Below are 12,495 nucleotides of genomic sequence, written 5' to 3' on the forward strand. Positions count from 1 at the left end.
CTGAGAGTGTGTGTGACTGTGAGCTAGTATGTGTGTGAGTGAATGTGACTGTGAGTGTGTGTGTGAGTGTGTATGTGAGTGTGTGTGTGAGAGTGAATATGACTGTGAGTGTGTGTGTGTGTGTGAGTGAATGACTGTGAGTGTGTGTCTGTATGAGTGTGTGTGTGTGAGTGTGTATGTGTGTGTGTGAGTGTGTGTGTGTGAGTGAATGTGACTGTGAGTGTGTGTGTGAGTGAATGTGACTGTGTGTGTGTGTGAGTGTGTGTGAGTGTGTGTGAGTGTGTGTGTGAGTGTGTGTATGTGTGAGTGTGAGTGTGTGTGTGTGTCTGTGTGTGTGAGTGAATGTGAGTGTGAGTGAGTGAATGTGAGTGTGTGTGTGTGTGTGTGAGTGTGTGAGTGTGTGTGAGTGTATGTGTGTGTGTGAATGTGTGTGTGTGAGTGAATGTGACTGTGAGTGTGTGTGTGTGAGTGTGTGAGTGAGTGTGTGTGTGAGTGAATGTGACTGTGAGTGTGTGTGTGTGTGAGTGTGTGTGAATGTGTGTGTGAGTGAATGTGACTGTGAGTGTGTGTGTGTGAGTGTGTGAGTGAGTGTGTGTGTGAGTGAAAGTGACTGTGAGTGTGTGTGAGTGTGTGTGTGTGTGTGAGTGAATGTAACTGTGAGTGTGTGTGTGTGTGTGAGTGTGTGTGAGTGTGTGTGTGTGAGTGAATGTGACTGTGAGTGTGTGTGTGAGTGTGTGAGTGAGTGTGTGTGTGTGAGTGAATGTGACTGTGAGTGTGTGTGAGTGAGTGTGTGTGTGTGAGTGTGTGTGTGTGAGTGATTGTGACTGTGAGTGTGTGTGTGTGAGTGTGTGTGTGAGTGTGTGTGTGAGTGAATGTGACTGTGAGTGTGTGTGTGTGAGTGTGTGTGTGTGAGTGAATGTGACTGTGAGTGTGTGTGTGTGTGTGAGTGTGTGTGTGAGTGAATGTGACTGTGAGTGTGTGTGTGTGTGTGAATGTGACTGTGAGTGTGTGTGTGTGAGTGTGAGTGTGTGAATGTGACTGTGAGTGTGTGTGTGTGAGTGTGAGTGTGTGAGTGAATGTGACTGTGAGTGTGTGTGTGTGAGTGTGTGAGTGTGTGAATGTGACTGTGAGTGTGTGTGAGAGTGAATGTGACTGTGAGTGTGTGTGTGTGAATGTGACTGTGAGTGTGTGTGTGTGTGAGTGTGAGTGTGTGAGTGAATGTGACTGAGTGTGTGTGTGTGAGTGTGAGTGTGTGAGTGAATGTGACTGTGAGTGTGTGTGTGTGTGAGTGTGAGTGTGTGAGTGAATGTGACTGTGAGTGTGTGTGAATGTGACTGTGAGTGTGTGTGTGTGAGTGTGAATGTGAGTGTGTGAATGTGACTGTGAGTGTGTGTGTGTGTGAGTGAATGTGACTGTGAGTGTGTGTGTGTGTGTGTGTGAGTGTGAGTGTGTGAGTGAATGTGACTGTGAGTATGTGTGTGTGTGTGTGTGAGTGTGAGTGTGTGAGTGAATGTGACTGTGAGTGTGTGTGTGTGATTGTGTGTGTGAGTGTGTGTGTGTGAGTGAATGTGACTGTGAGTGTGTGTGTGTGTGTGAGTGAATGTGACTGTGAGTGTGTGTGTGTGAGTGTGTGTGAGTGTGTGTGTGTGAGTGAATGTGACTGTGAGTGTGTGTGTGAGTGAGTGTGTGTGTGTGAGTGAATGTGACTGTGAGTGTGTGTGTGAGTGAGTGTGTGTGTGTGAGTGTGTGTGTGTGAGTGAATGTGACTGTGAGTGTGTGTGTGAGTGTGTGAGTGAGTGTGTGTGTGTGAGTGAATGTGACTGTGAGTGTGTGTGAGTGAGTGTGTGTGTGTGAGTGTGTGTGTGTGAGTGAATGTGACTGTGAGTGTGTGTGAGTGAGTGTGTGTGTGTGAGTGAATGTGACAGTGTGTGTGTATGAGTGTGTGAGTGAGTGTGTGTGTGAGTGAATGTGACTGTGAGTGTGTGTGTGTGAGTGTGTGTGTGTGTGAGTGAATGTGACTGTGAGTGTGTGTGTGTGTGTGAGTGTGTGTGTGTGAGTGAATGTGACTGTGAGTGTGTGTGTGTGTGAATGTGACTGTGAGTGTGTGTGTGAGTGTGAGTGTGTGAATGTGACTGTGAGTGTGTGTGAGTGAGTGTGTGTGTGTGAGTGTGTGTGTGTGAGTGAATGTGACTGTGAGTGTGTGTGAGTGAGTGTGTGTGTGTGAGTGAATGTGACTGTGAGTGTGTGTGTGTGAGTGTGTGAGTGAGTGTGTGTGTGAGTGAATGTGACTGTGAGTGTGTGTGTGTGAGTGTGTGTGTGTGTGAGTGAATGTGACTGTGAGTGTGTGTGTGTGTGTGTGAGTGTGTGAGTGTGTGAATGTGTGTGTGAGTGAATGTGACTGTGAGTGTGTGTGTGTGTGTGAATGTGACTGTGGGTGTGTGTGTGTGAGTGTGAGTGTGTGAATGTGACTGTGAGTGTGTGTGTGTGTGAGTGTGAGTGTGTGAGTGAATGTGACTGTGAGTGTGTGTGTGTGTGTGTGAGTGTGTGAGTGAATGTGACTGTGAGTGTGTGTGTGTGAGTGTGAGTGTGTGAGTGAATGTGACTGTGAGTGTGTGTGTGTGTGTGTGAATGTTACTGTGAGTGTGTGTGTGTGAGTGTGAGTGTGTGAATGTGACTGTGAGTGTGTGTGTGTGTGTGTGAGTGTGTGTGTGAGTGTGTGTGTGTGTGAGTGTGAGTGTGTGAGTGAATGTGACTGTGAGTGTGTGTGTGTGTGAGTGTGTGTGTGAGTGAATGTGACAGTGAGTGTGTGTGTGTGAGTGTGGGTGTGTGAGTGAATGTGACTGTGAGTGTGTGTGTGTGTGTGTGAGTGTGTGAGTGAATGTGACTGTGAGTGTGTGTGTGTGTCAGTGTGAGTGTGTGAGTGAATGTGACTGATTGTGTGTGTGTGTGAGTGTGAGTGTGTGAGTGAATGTGACTGTGAGTGTGTGTGTGTGTGTGAGTGTGAGTGTGTGAGTGAATGTGACTGTGAGTGTGTGTGTGTGAGTGTGTGAGTGTGTGAATGTGACTGTGAGTGTGTGTGTGAGTGAATGTGACTGTGAGTGTGTGTGTGTGTGAATGTGACTGTGAGTGTGTGTGTGTGAGAGTGTGTGTGAATGTGACTGTGAGTGTGTGTGTGTGTGAGTGTGAGTGTGAGTGTGTGAGTGAATGTGACTGAGTGTGTGTGTGTGAGTGTGAGTGTGTGAGTGAATGTGACTGTGAGTGTGTGTGTGTGTGAGTGTGAGTGTGTGAGTGAATGTGACTGTGAGTGTGTGTGAATGTGACTGTGAGTGTGTGTGTGTGAGTGTGAATGTGAGTGTGTGAATGTGACTGTGAGTGTGTGTGTGTGAGTGTGTGAGTGAATGTGACTGTGAGTGTGTGTGTGTGAGTGTGAGTGTGTTAGTGAATGTGCATGTGTGAGTGTGTGTGTGTGAGTGTGAGTGTGTGAGTGAATGTGACTGTGAGTGTGTGTGTGTGTGTCTGAGAGTGTGTGTGTGTGAGTGAATGTGACTGTGAGTGTGTGTGTGAGTGTGTGTGTGTGTGTGAATGTGACTGTGAGTGTGTGTGTGTGTGAGTGTGTGTGAGTGTGTGTGTGTGAGTGAATGTGACTGTGAGTGTGTGTGTGAGTGAGTGTGTGTGTGTGAGTGAATGTGACTGTGAGTGTGTGTGAGTGAGTGTGTGTGTGTGAGTGTGTGTGTGTGAGTGAATGTGACTGTGAGTGTGTGTGTGTGTCTGAGAGTGTGTGTGTGTGAGTGAATGTGACTGTGAGTGTGTGTGTGAGTGTGTGTGTGTGTGAGTGAATGTGACTGTGAGTGTGTGTGTGTGTGAGTGTGTGTGAGTGTGTGTGTGTGAGTGAATGTGACTGTGAGTGTGTGTGTGAGTGAGTGTGTGTGTGTGAGTGAATGTGACTGTGAGTGTGTGTGAGTGAGTGTGTGTGTGTGAGTGTGTGTGTGTGAGTGAATGTGACTGTGAGTGTGTGTGTGAGTGTGTGAGTGAGTGTGTGTGAGTGAATGTGACTGTGAGTGTGTGTGAGTGAGTGTGTGTGTGTGAGTGTGTGTGTGAGTGAATGTGACTGTGAGTGTGTGTGAGTGAGTGTGTGTGTGTGAGTGAATGTGACTGTGAGTGTGTGTGTGTGAGTGTGTGAGTGAGTGTGTGTGTGAGTGAATGTGACTGTGAGTGTGTGTGTGAGTGTGTGTGTGTGTGAGTGAATGTGACTGTGAGTGTGTGTGTGTGTGTGTGAGTGTGTGTGTGAGTGAATGTGACTGTGAGTGTGTGTGTGTGTGAATGTGACTGTGAGTGTGTGTGTGTGAGTGTGTGTGTGTGTGAGTGAATGTGACTGTGAGTGTGTGTGTGAGTGAATGTGACTGTGAGTGTGTGTGTGTGTGTGTGAATGTGTCTGTGAGTGTGTGTGTGAGTGTGAGTGTGTGAATGTGACTGTGAGTGTGTGTGTGTGTGAGTGTGTGAGTGTGTGAATGTGACTGTGAGTGTGTGTGTGAGTGACTGTGACTGTGAGTGTGTGTGTGTGTGTGTGTGAATGTGACTGTGGGTGTGTGTGTGTGTGTGAGTGTGAGTGTGTGAATGTGACTGTGAGTGTGTGTGGGTGTGAGTGTGAGTGTGTGAGTGAATGTGACTGTGAGTGTGTGTGTGTGTGAGTGTGAGTGTGTGAGTGAATGTGACTATGAGTGTGTGTGTGTGCGTGTGAGTGTGTGAGTGAATGTGACTGTGAGTGTGTGTGTGTGAGTGTGTGTGTGAGTGAATGTGACAGTGAGTGTGTGTGTGTGAGTGTGGGTGTGTGAGTGAATGTGACTGTGAGTGTGTGTGTGTGTGTGTGAGTGTGTGAGTGAATGTGACTGTGAGTGTGTGTGTGAGTGTGAGTGTGTGAGTGAATGTGACTGTGAGTGTGTGTGTGTGTGAGTGTGTGTGTGAGTGAATGTGACAGTGAGTGTGTGTGTGTGAGTGTGGGTGTGTGAGTGAATGTGACTGTGAGTGTGTGTGTGTGTGAGTGTGTGAGTGAATGTGACTGTGAGTGTGTGAGTGTGTGTGTGTGAGTGAATGTGACTGAGTGTGTGTGTGTGTGAGTGTGTGAGTGAATGTGACTGTGAGTGTGTGTGTATCAGTGTGAGTGTGTGAGTGAATGTGACTGTGAGTGTGTGTGTGTGAGTGTGTGAGTGTGTGAGTGAATGTGACTGTGAGTGTGTGTGTGTGTGAGTGTGAGTGTGTGAGTGACTGTGAGTGTGTGTGTGTGTGAGTGTGAGTGTGTGAGTGAATGTGACTGTGAGTGTGTGTGTGTGAGTGTGAGTGTGTGAGTGAATGTGACTGTGAGTGTGTGTGTGTGTGTGTGTGTGAGTGTGAGTGTGTGAGTGAATGTGACTGTGAGTGTGTGTGTGTGTGAGTGTGGGTGTGTGAGTGAATGTGACTGTGAGTGTGTGTGTGTGAGTGTGAGTGTGTGAGTGAATGTGACTGTGTGTGTGTGTGTGAGTGTGTGTGTGAGTGAATGTGACTGTGAGTGTGTGTGTGTGTGTGTGAATGTGACTGTGGGTGTGTGTGTGTGAGTGTGAGTGTGTGAATGTGACTGTGAGTGTGTGTGGGTGTGAGTGTGAGTGTGAGTGTGTGTGTGTGAGTGTGTGTGTGTGAGTGAATGTGACTGTGAGTGTGTGTGTGTGTGTGTGTGTGAGTGTGTGTGTGAGTGAATGTGACTGTGAGTGTATGTGTGTGTGAGTGTGTGAATGTGACTGTGAGTGAGTGTGTGTGAGTGTGAGTGTGTGTGTGTGAGTGTGAGTGTGTGAGTGAATGTGACTGTGAGTGAGTGTGTGTGAGTGTGTGTGTGAGTGAATGTGACTGTGTGTGTGTGTGTGTTAGTGTGTGTGTGTGAGTGAATGTGACTGTGAGTGAGTGTGTGTGAGTGTGAGTGTGTGTGTGTGAGTGTGAGTGTGTGAGTGAATGTGACTGTGTGTATGTGTGAGTGTGTGTGTGAGTGAATGTGACTGTGAGTGTGTGTGTGTGAGTGTGTGTGTGAGTGAATGTGACTGTGAGTGAGTGTGTGTGAGTGTGAGTGTGTGTGTGTGAGTGTGAGTGTGTGAGTGAATGTGACTGTGAGTGAGTGTGTGTGAGTGTGAGTGTGTGTGTGTGAGTGTGAGTGTGTGAGTGAATGTGACTGTGTGTGTGTGTGAGTGTGTGTGTGAGTGAATGTGACTGTGAGTGTGTGTGTGTGAGTGTGTGTGTGTGAGTGAATGTGACTGTGAGTGTGTGTGTGTGTGAGTGTGTGTGTGAGTGAATGTGACTGTGAGTGTGTGTGTGTGAGTGTGTGTGTGTGAGTGAATGTGACTGTGAGTGTATGTGTGTGTGAGTGTGAGTGTGTGAGTGTGTGAATGTGACTGTGAGTGAGTGTGTGTGAGTGTGAGTGTGTGTGTGTGAGTGTGAGTGTGTGAGTGAATGTGACTGTGAGTGTGTGTGAGTGTGAGTGTGTGAGTGAATGTGATTGTGTGTGTGAGTGTGTGAGTGTGACTGTGAGTGTGTGTGTGTGTATCTCTCTCTCTCAAGAAAAATTGATAAAAGGTGGAGCTGGAAAAACCCAGCAGGACGGGCTTCGGATGAGCAAGCAAGTCGGCGTTTTGGGTCGAGACCCTTCATGAGGAGAGAGTTTTTACGCATAAAGTATATTTTTGAAATTCAAAATAAATTTTAAAGAAATATTTGACACAATCCAAATCAGCTTATAGCCCTGAAAGGGAAAAGCTTCACTTCACAGAGAAAACAGCCAGGCCCAACTAAACACAGAAAAGGGAGAGCAAAAAACCTACAAGAATGCAAAGTAGGACATAGATATTGCTGAACAGGAAAGATATAAAGACCAGCAAAGGGCTACAAAGCAGCTCACGAGAGCTACTAAAAAGCATTATGAAAGGATACTTGCCCATGAAATAACATAGAGCTGAAAATGTGTTGCTGGAAAAGCGCAGCAGGTCAGGCAGCATCCAAGGAGCAGGAGAGTCGACGTTTCGGGCACGAGCCCTTCTTCAGGAATTCCTGAAGATGCTGCCTGACCTGCTGCGCTTTTCCAGCAGCACATTTTTCAGCTCTGATCTCCAGCATCTGCAGCCCTCGCTTCCTCCTTGAAACTGATATAGTTACATTCCGGGAAAGCTGATGGTCAGAAGAAAGGCTGGCCACAAAAGTCTGAAAGTAGGGATATTGCCGATGACTGTGGAGAACTGGCAGCAGATGTTGAATAATTACAGAGCCTCAGGATTCACAGTTAAAAGTGGGGCTAGCTTGACAGACTTCCCATGGAAATTAAAAATGGATTGGGAACAGAGACTGACAAACTGGAAGCAAAACGTCGGGAATGCGGAAAGTAATGGAAGTAGAGAGTGACCTGATGGAGGGTGATCGGAGGGCAGCACATTGCAGACATCCAAACATTAATCTGTCAGAGCTCCCGAGATACAGGAGTGAGCCCTCTGGATTGGAAAATTGCACGTACCACTCCATCCTTTTTAAAAGAGGAAAACTGGGGAACTATAGACTAGAGTTTGTGGTGGGGGAATTGTTGCAATCTAGAATCAAGGCTGGGGGGGGGGGGTAACTGAACACCTTGTTATTCAGGGACAGCCAGCATGGATTCGAGAAAGGTGAGTCATGCCTGACAAACCTGACTGAATGTTTTGAGGAGGTGACGAAGGGGGAACGCCTATGAATGATCTTTAGCCGGACTTCCAGAGGTCTAACAAAAGAAACTGTTAACGAAGGTCCAAGTGAGGGGTAATGACTCACTTTGACAGGATGGGACCCATGGTGACGGTTAGAACCCTTGCTGAATTCTCATGGTTTTTATTTTATTCTAATACTACTTTTGAATTATGAGCTGGAGGTTACTAATGGGGTTTACGGCAGGTTGGGTACGGAAAGAAAAACAGACCAGGCAAGCTTTTCTTCTTTGTGAGACCAGGCCTGGGGTATAAATGCAGGCTGAGCCTTGATCAAAACGTCCTGACAGAACCACAAATTTTAAAAGGGACAAGAGGTTTTGGTACTGTTGCTGTCACAAGGTGGGCCATTGAAAGCAAAATTCAGTGGTGCCTACAAAGTAATTGGAAGTGTTAGGAGTTGAAAAGTGTGGTGCTGGAAAAGCACAGCTGGTCAGGCAGCATCCAAGGCGTTGGAGAGACAACGTTTCGAGCATAAGCCCTTCACGTGGAAGAACGCATCCTCAAAATGTCGACTCTCCTGCTCCTCGGATGCTGCCTGACCGGCTGTGCTTTTCCAGCACCACACTCTTCGACCGTGATCTCCAGCATCTGCAGTCCTCACTTCCTCTGAATAAACATTGTAGTCGGGTAACATTTAATTATCATTCCTGATAGCTGTAAAAACAATCGATTGTGTCGTACGAACATATTAAAACAGTATTATTGTAGAGAAAACGATAGGAAAGTACAGATGTATAAAGTAGTCAGTGTAGTAGAGGTATAAGAGAAAATGATGACAGACAAAGGGAATTGGACAATCCCCAAAATGAACTTCCTTCTATTAAACTCACAAATTTGGAGTTATCAGAAAATTCAGACACTGTTTCTATATCTGGAGAAAAATTAACAAAGATATATAATGACGTTGCTCAAAAAAAATACAAAGAAGTTTGCAAAGATGGACTACATTAACTGAATTTGATGTGGATCTAGGTAATTTTGATCTGAAGAAACAAAATCGATCTTGGTTAAACGCAAGGGAACAGGTCAAAGTGTTCTTAGCCTTGTCACAAAATGCATCTTCCATCAAAATGGCATTTCACATTTCTGAGGAGACACAAAACTGGTGTCTGGAAGTTAAGTATTCACAAACTCCAAAGTCTGGTTCAGAACTATTGGAGTGAGTATGTCTGGGTTTAATTTTACTGTGTTGCAGGTAGAAAGGCTGATCTGAATCTGTCTCCGTGGCATAAGTTGTCCCACAGGGATCTGCGATAGTGCCTCAATTATTCCCGCCTTTTTTTAAGCAACTTGGATAAGTGGCATAGGAAGTTATATATCCAAGTTAGCTGATGACAGAGTCAGCAGGCTGGCAGGGTCTAGTACTGTGGTTTCCTGTCCCGGTACACAAAAAAGATGTCATTCCCTGGCACCATGCGAGATGTCCCCTGTGCACAGTGTGGGGCCCCCAATTTCCCCTTATCTGCCACACCTAGGGCCAGCGAATCGAGTTGTGAGGACCAGGTACACAACGGCCTTTCAAACACACGGCCAGCGATCCTGGAAGTTCCGGGAGTGGCGTCGCCTTCCACCTGCATCAATTGGGAAAGGCGTGCGAGCATCAGATCAGCAGGGTGCCAACAGGGGAATGGTATCGAATTGGTGAGACGAATTTGGGATGATAACTGGACCCTGTGGAAACAAACCTCTCCCTCCGCTCGGTAAGCCTCAAAGAAGTCACTGATCGTAGGCCATCGTGTGAGAGAAGTGAAAAGTAATGCGCATCCGAGAAAATATTGGCAGGGAGAGATTTATGTTTATTCCAAAAATATACTTTATTCATAAAATACTTTGATGATCTGTACAAGTTGGACATGCCATACATATGTAAACATTCCATTTGTTTGCATATCGAAAACAGAGTAATTATTCCTATTTACAGGTCTGAACGATTACATTTTTAGCTGAGGCGTCAGCAGAGCCCAGATGACTGCTTCTTCTTTAGGCAGGCAGATGTTACACGGTGGTCTTTCCCCACCGTGCCTTGGCGGCAGCTGCCCCAAGCTTCAGCGCGTCCCTCAACACGTAGTCCTGGACCTTGGAATGTGCCAGTCTGCAACACTCAGTCGGGGTCAACTCCTTCAGCTGGAAGATCAGCAGGTTTCGGACCACCCAGAGAGCGTCCTTCACCGAGTTGATGATCCTCCAGGCACAGTTGATGTTCGTCTCGGTGTGCGTCCCGGGGAACAGGCCGCAGAGCACGGAGTCCCGCGTCACGGCGCTGCTTGGGACGAACCTCGACAAACACCACTGCATTCCTCTCCAGACTTCCTCTGCATAGGCACATTCCAGAAGGAGGTGTGTGACAGTCTCGTCCCCCCCGCAGCCGCTTCGAGGGCAGCGTGCGGTGCGGCTGAGAGTCCGGGCGTGCATAAAGGATCTCACAGGCAGAGCCCTTCTCACCACCAGCCAAGCCATGTCCTGGTGCTTGTTGGAAAGTTCTGGCGATGAGGCATTCTGCCAAATGGCTTTGACAGTCTGCTCAGGGAACCGCTCGATAGGATCCGCCCTCTCCTTTTCCCGAAGGGTCTCAAGGACACTACGTGCTGACCACTTCCTGATGGACTTGTGGTCAAAGGTGTTTTTCTTCATCAACTTCTCCACGAAGGACAGGTGGTACGGAACGGTCCAACTACTCGGAGCGTTCCGTGGCAGCGAGGCCAGGCCCACCCTTCGCAACACCGGGGACAGGTCGAACCTCAGTACGTAGTGACACTTGGTGTTTGCATACCGGGGATCCACGCACAGCTTGATGCAGCCACACACAAAGGTGGCCATCAGGGTGAGAGTGGCATTGGGTGTATTTTTTCCCCCGTTGCCCAGATCTTTATACAGTGAGTCCCTTCGGACCCGGTCCATCTTTGACCTCCATATAAACTGGAAGATGGCCCGGGTGACTGCAGCGGCACAGGTTCTGGGAATAGGCCAGACCTGTGCCACGTATAACAGCAATGACAGTGCCTCACACCTGATGACCAGGTTTTTTCCCGCGATGGTGAGCGACCGTAGCTTCCATCTGCCCAGTTTCTGCCTCACTTTGCTGATACGCTCCTCCCAAGACTTGGTGCACGCCCCAGCCCCTCCGAACCAAATACCCATCACCTTCAGGTGGTCGGTCCTGACGGTGAAGGGGATCGAGGATTGGTCGGCCCAGTTCCCGAAGAGCATGGCCTCGCTCTTGCCTCGGTTTACCTTGGCCCCCGAGGCCCGTTCGAACTGGTCACAGATGCACATGAGTCTGCGCACGAACAGCGGATCCGAGCAGAAAACGGCGACGTCATCCATGTACAGGGAGGCCTTAACCTGCAGGCCCCTGCTGCCAGGAATAGTCACCCCTCTCAGGCTCGCATCCTTCCTGATGGACTCAGCAAATGGCTCTATGCAGCACACAAACAAGGCAGGAGAGAGAGGGCAGCCCTGCCTGACTCCAGATCTGACTGGGAAGCTATCTGATTCCCACCCGTTGATTGAGACTGCACTGACAATGTTGGTGTAGAGCAGTCTGATCCATTGGATTAGATTAGATTACTTACAGTGTGGAAACAGGCCCTTCGGCCCAACAAGTCCACACCGACCCGCTGAAGTGTATATCACCCAGACCCATACTCCTACATTTACCCCTTCACCTAACACTATGGACAATTTAGCTCTGGCCAATTCACCTGACCTGCACATTTTTGGACTGTGGGAGGAAACCGGAGCACCCGGAGGAAACCCACGCAGACACGGGGAGAACGTGCAAACTCCACACAGTCAGTGGCCTGAGGCGGGAATTGAACCCGGGTCTCTGGCGCTGTGAGGCAGCAGTGCTAACCACTGTGCCACCGTGCCGCCCACTAATTCCCTCCCCAAAGCCCATTTTGGAGAGAACATCTCTCATATACGTGTGTGATATCCTGTCAAAGGCTTTCTCCTGATCCAGGCTGATCAGGGAGGTGTCCAACCCCCTGTCCTGCACGTAGGCGATCGTATCCCTGAGGAGTGCGAGACTCTCAGCGATCTTCCTGCCCGGCACAGCACAGGTTTGGTCAGGGTGAATCACCGAACCCCAGAGCAGACCTGACCCGGTTGGCGATTACCTTTGACAGAATTTTGTAATCCGCATTCAACAGTGAGATTGGTCTCCAATTTTTGAGTTCCTCCCTCTCCCTCTTCTGCCTTTCCTCATGGATTCACTCATGGTACCTGCCCAAAGCATACTGACATACACCGAGTGTAGGCATGCATTAAGGAATGGTCTCTGCTGATGCAAGCAAGCACAAGTGCCTGCTCACTGACAGGATTCAGGAGGGAAGTGCAAACCATCTTTCTTTTCTCTTCAGTTGGGATTTGGAATGCACTGCCTGCGAGTCGAACAGACGCAGATTCAAGTCGGACGCAAAGACAAAATAGTAAAGGACGCCTCACTATGCATGGCTAACAAGGGAAATTAGCGATAGTATGAGATTCAAGAAAGGAGTATGCACGTTGGCCTAAAGTAGCACCGGACCCTGCGGACTGAGAGCAGTTTAAATTGCAGCAAAGACAGACAAAGGGGTTGCTTAAGAGGGGATCATGAGGTGCAAGAGTAAACTCGTGGGGAACACACAAACTAACTGTAAAAGCTTCCATAAGAATGTTAAAAACAAACGTTACAGTCAAACAGGGGAAATTATAACAGGAAACAAAGAGATGGCAAGTCAGTTAAAGACATATTTTGGTTTGGCCTTCA

This window comes from Chiloscyllium plagiosum, unplaced genomic scaffold (genome assembly GCF_037043375.1).
Source record: "Chiloscyllium plagiosum isolate Xiang-an unplaced genomic scaffold, Cpla_swu_hap1 HiC_scaffold_40, whole genome shotgun sequence".
NCBI lineage: Eukaryota > Metazoa > Chordata > Chondrichthyes > Orectolobiformes > Hemiscylliidae > Chiloscyllium > Chiloscyllium plagiosum.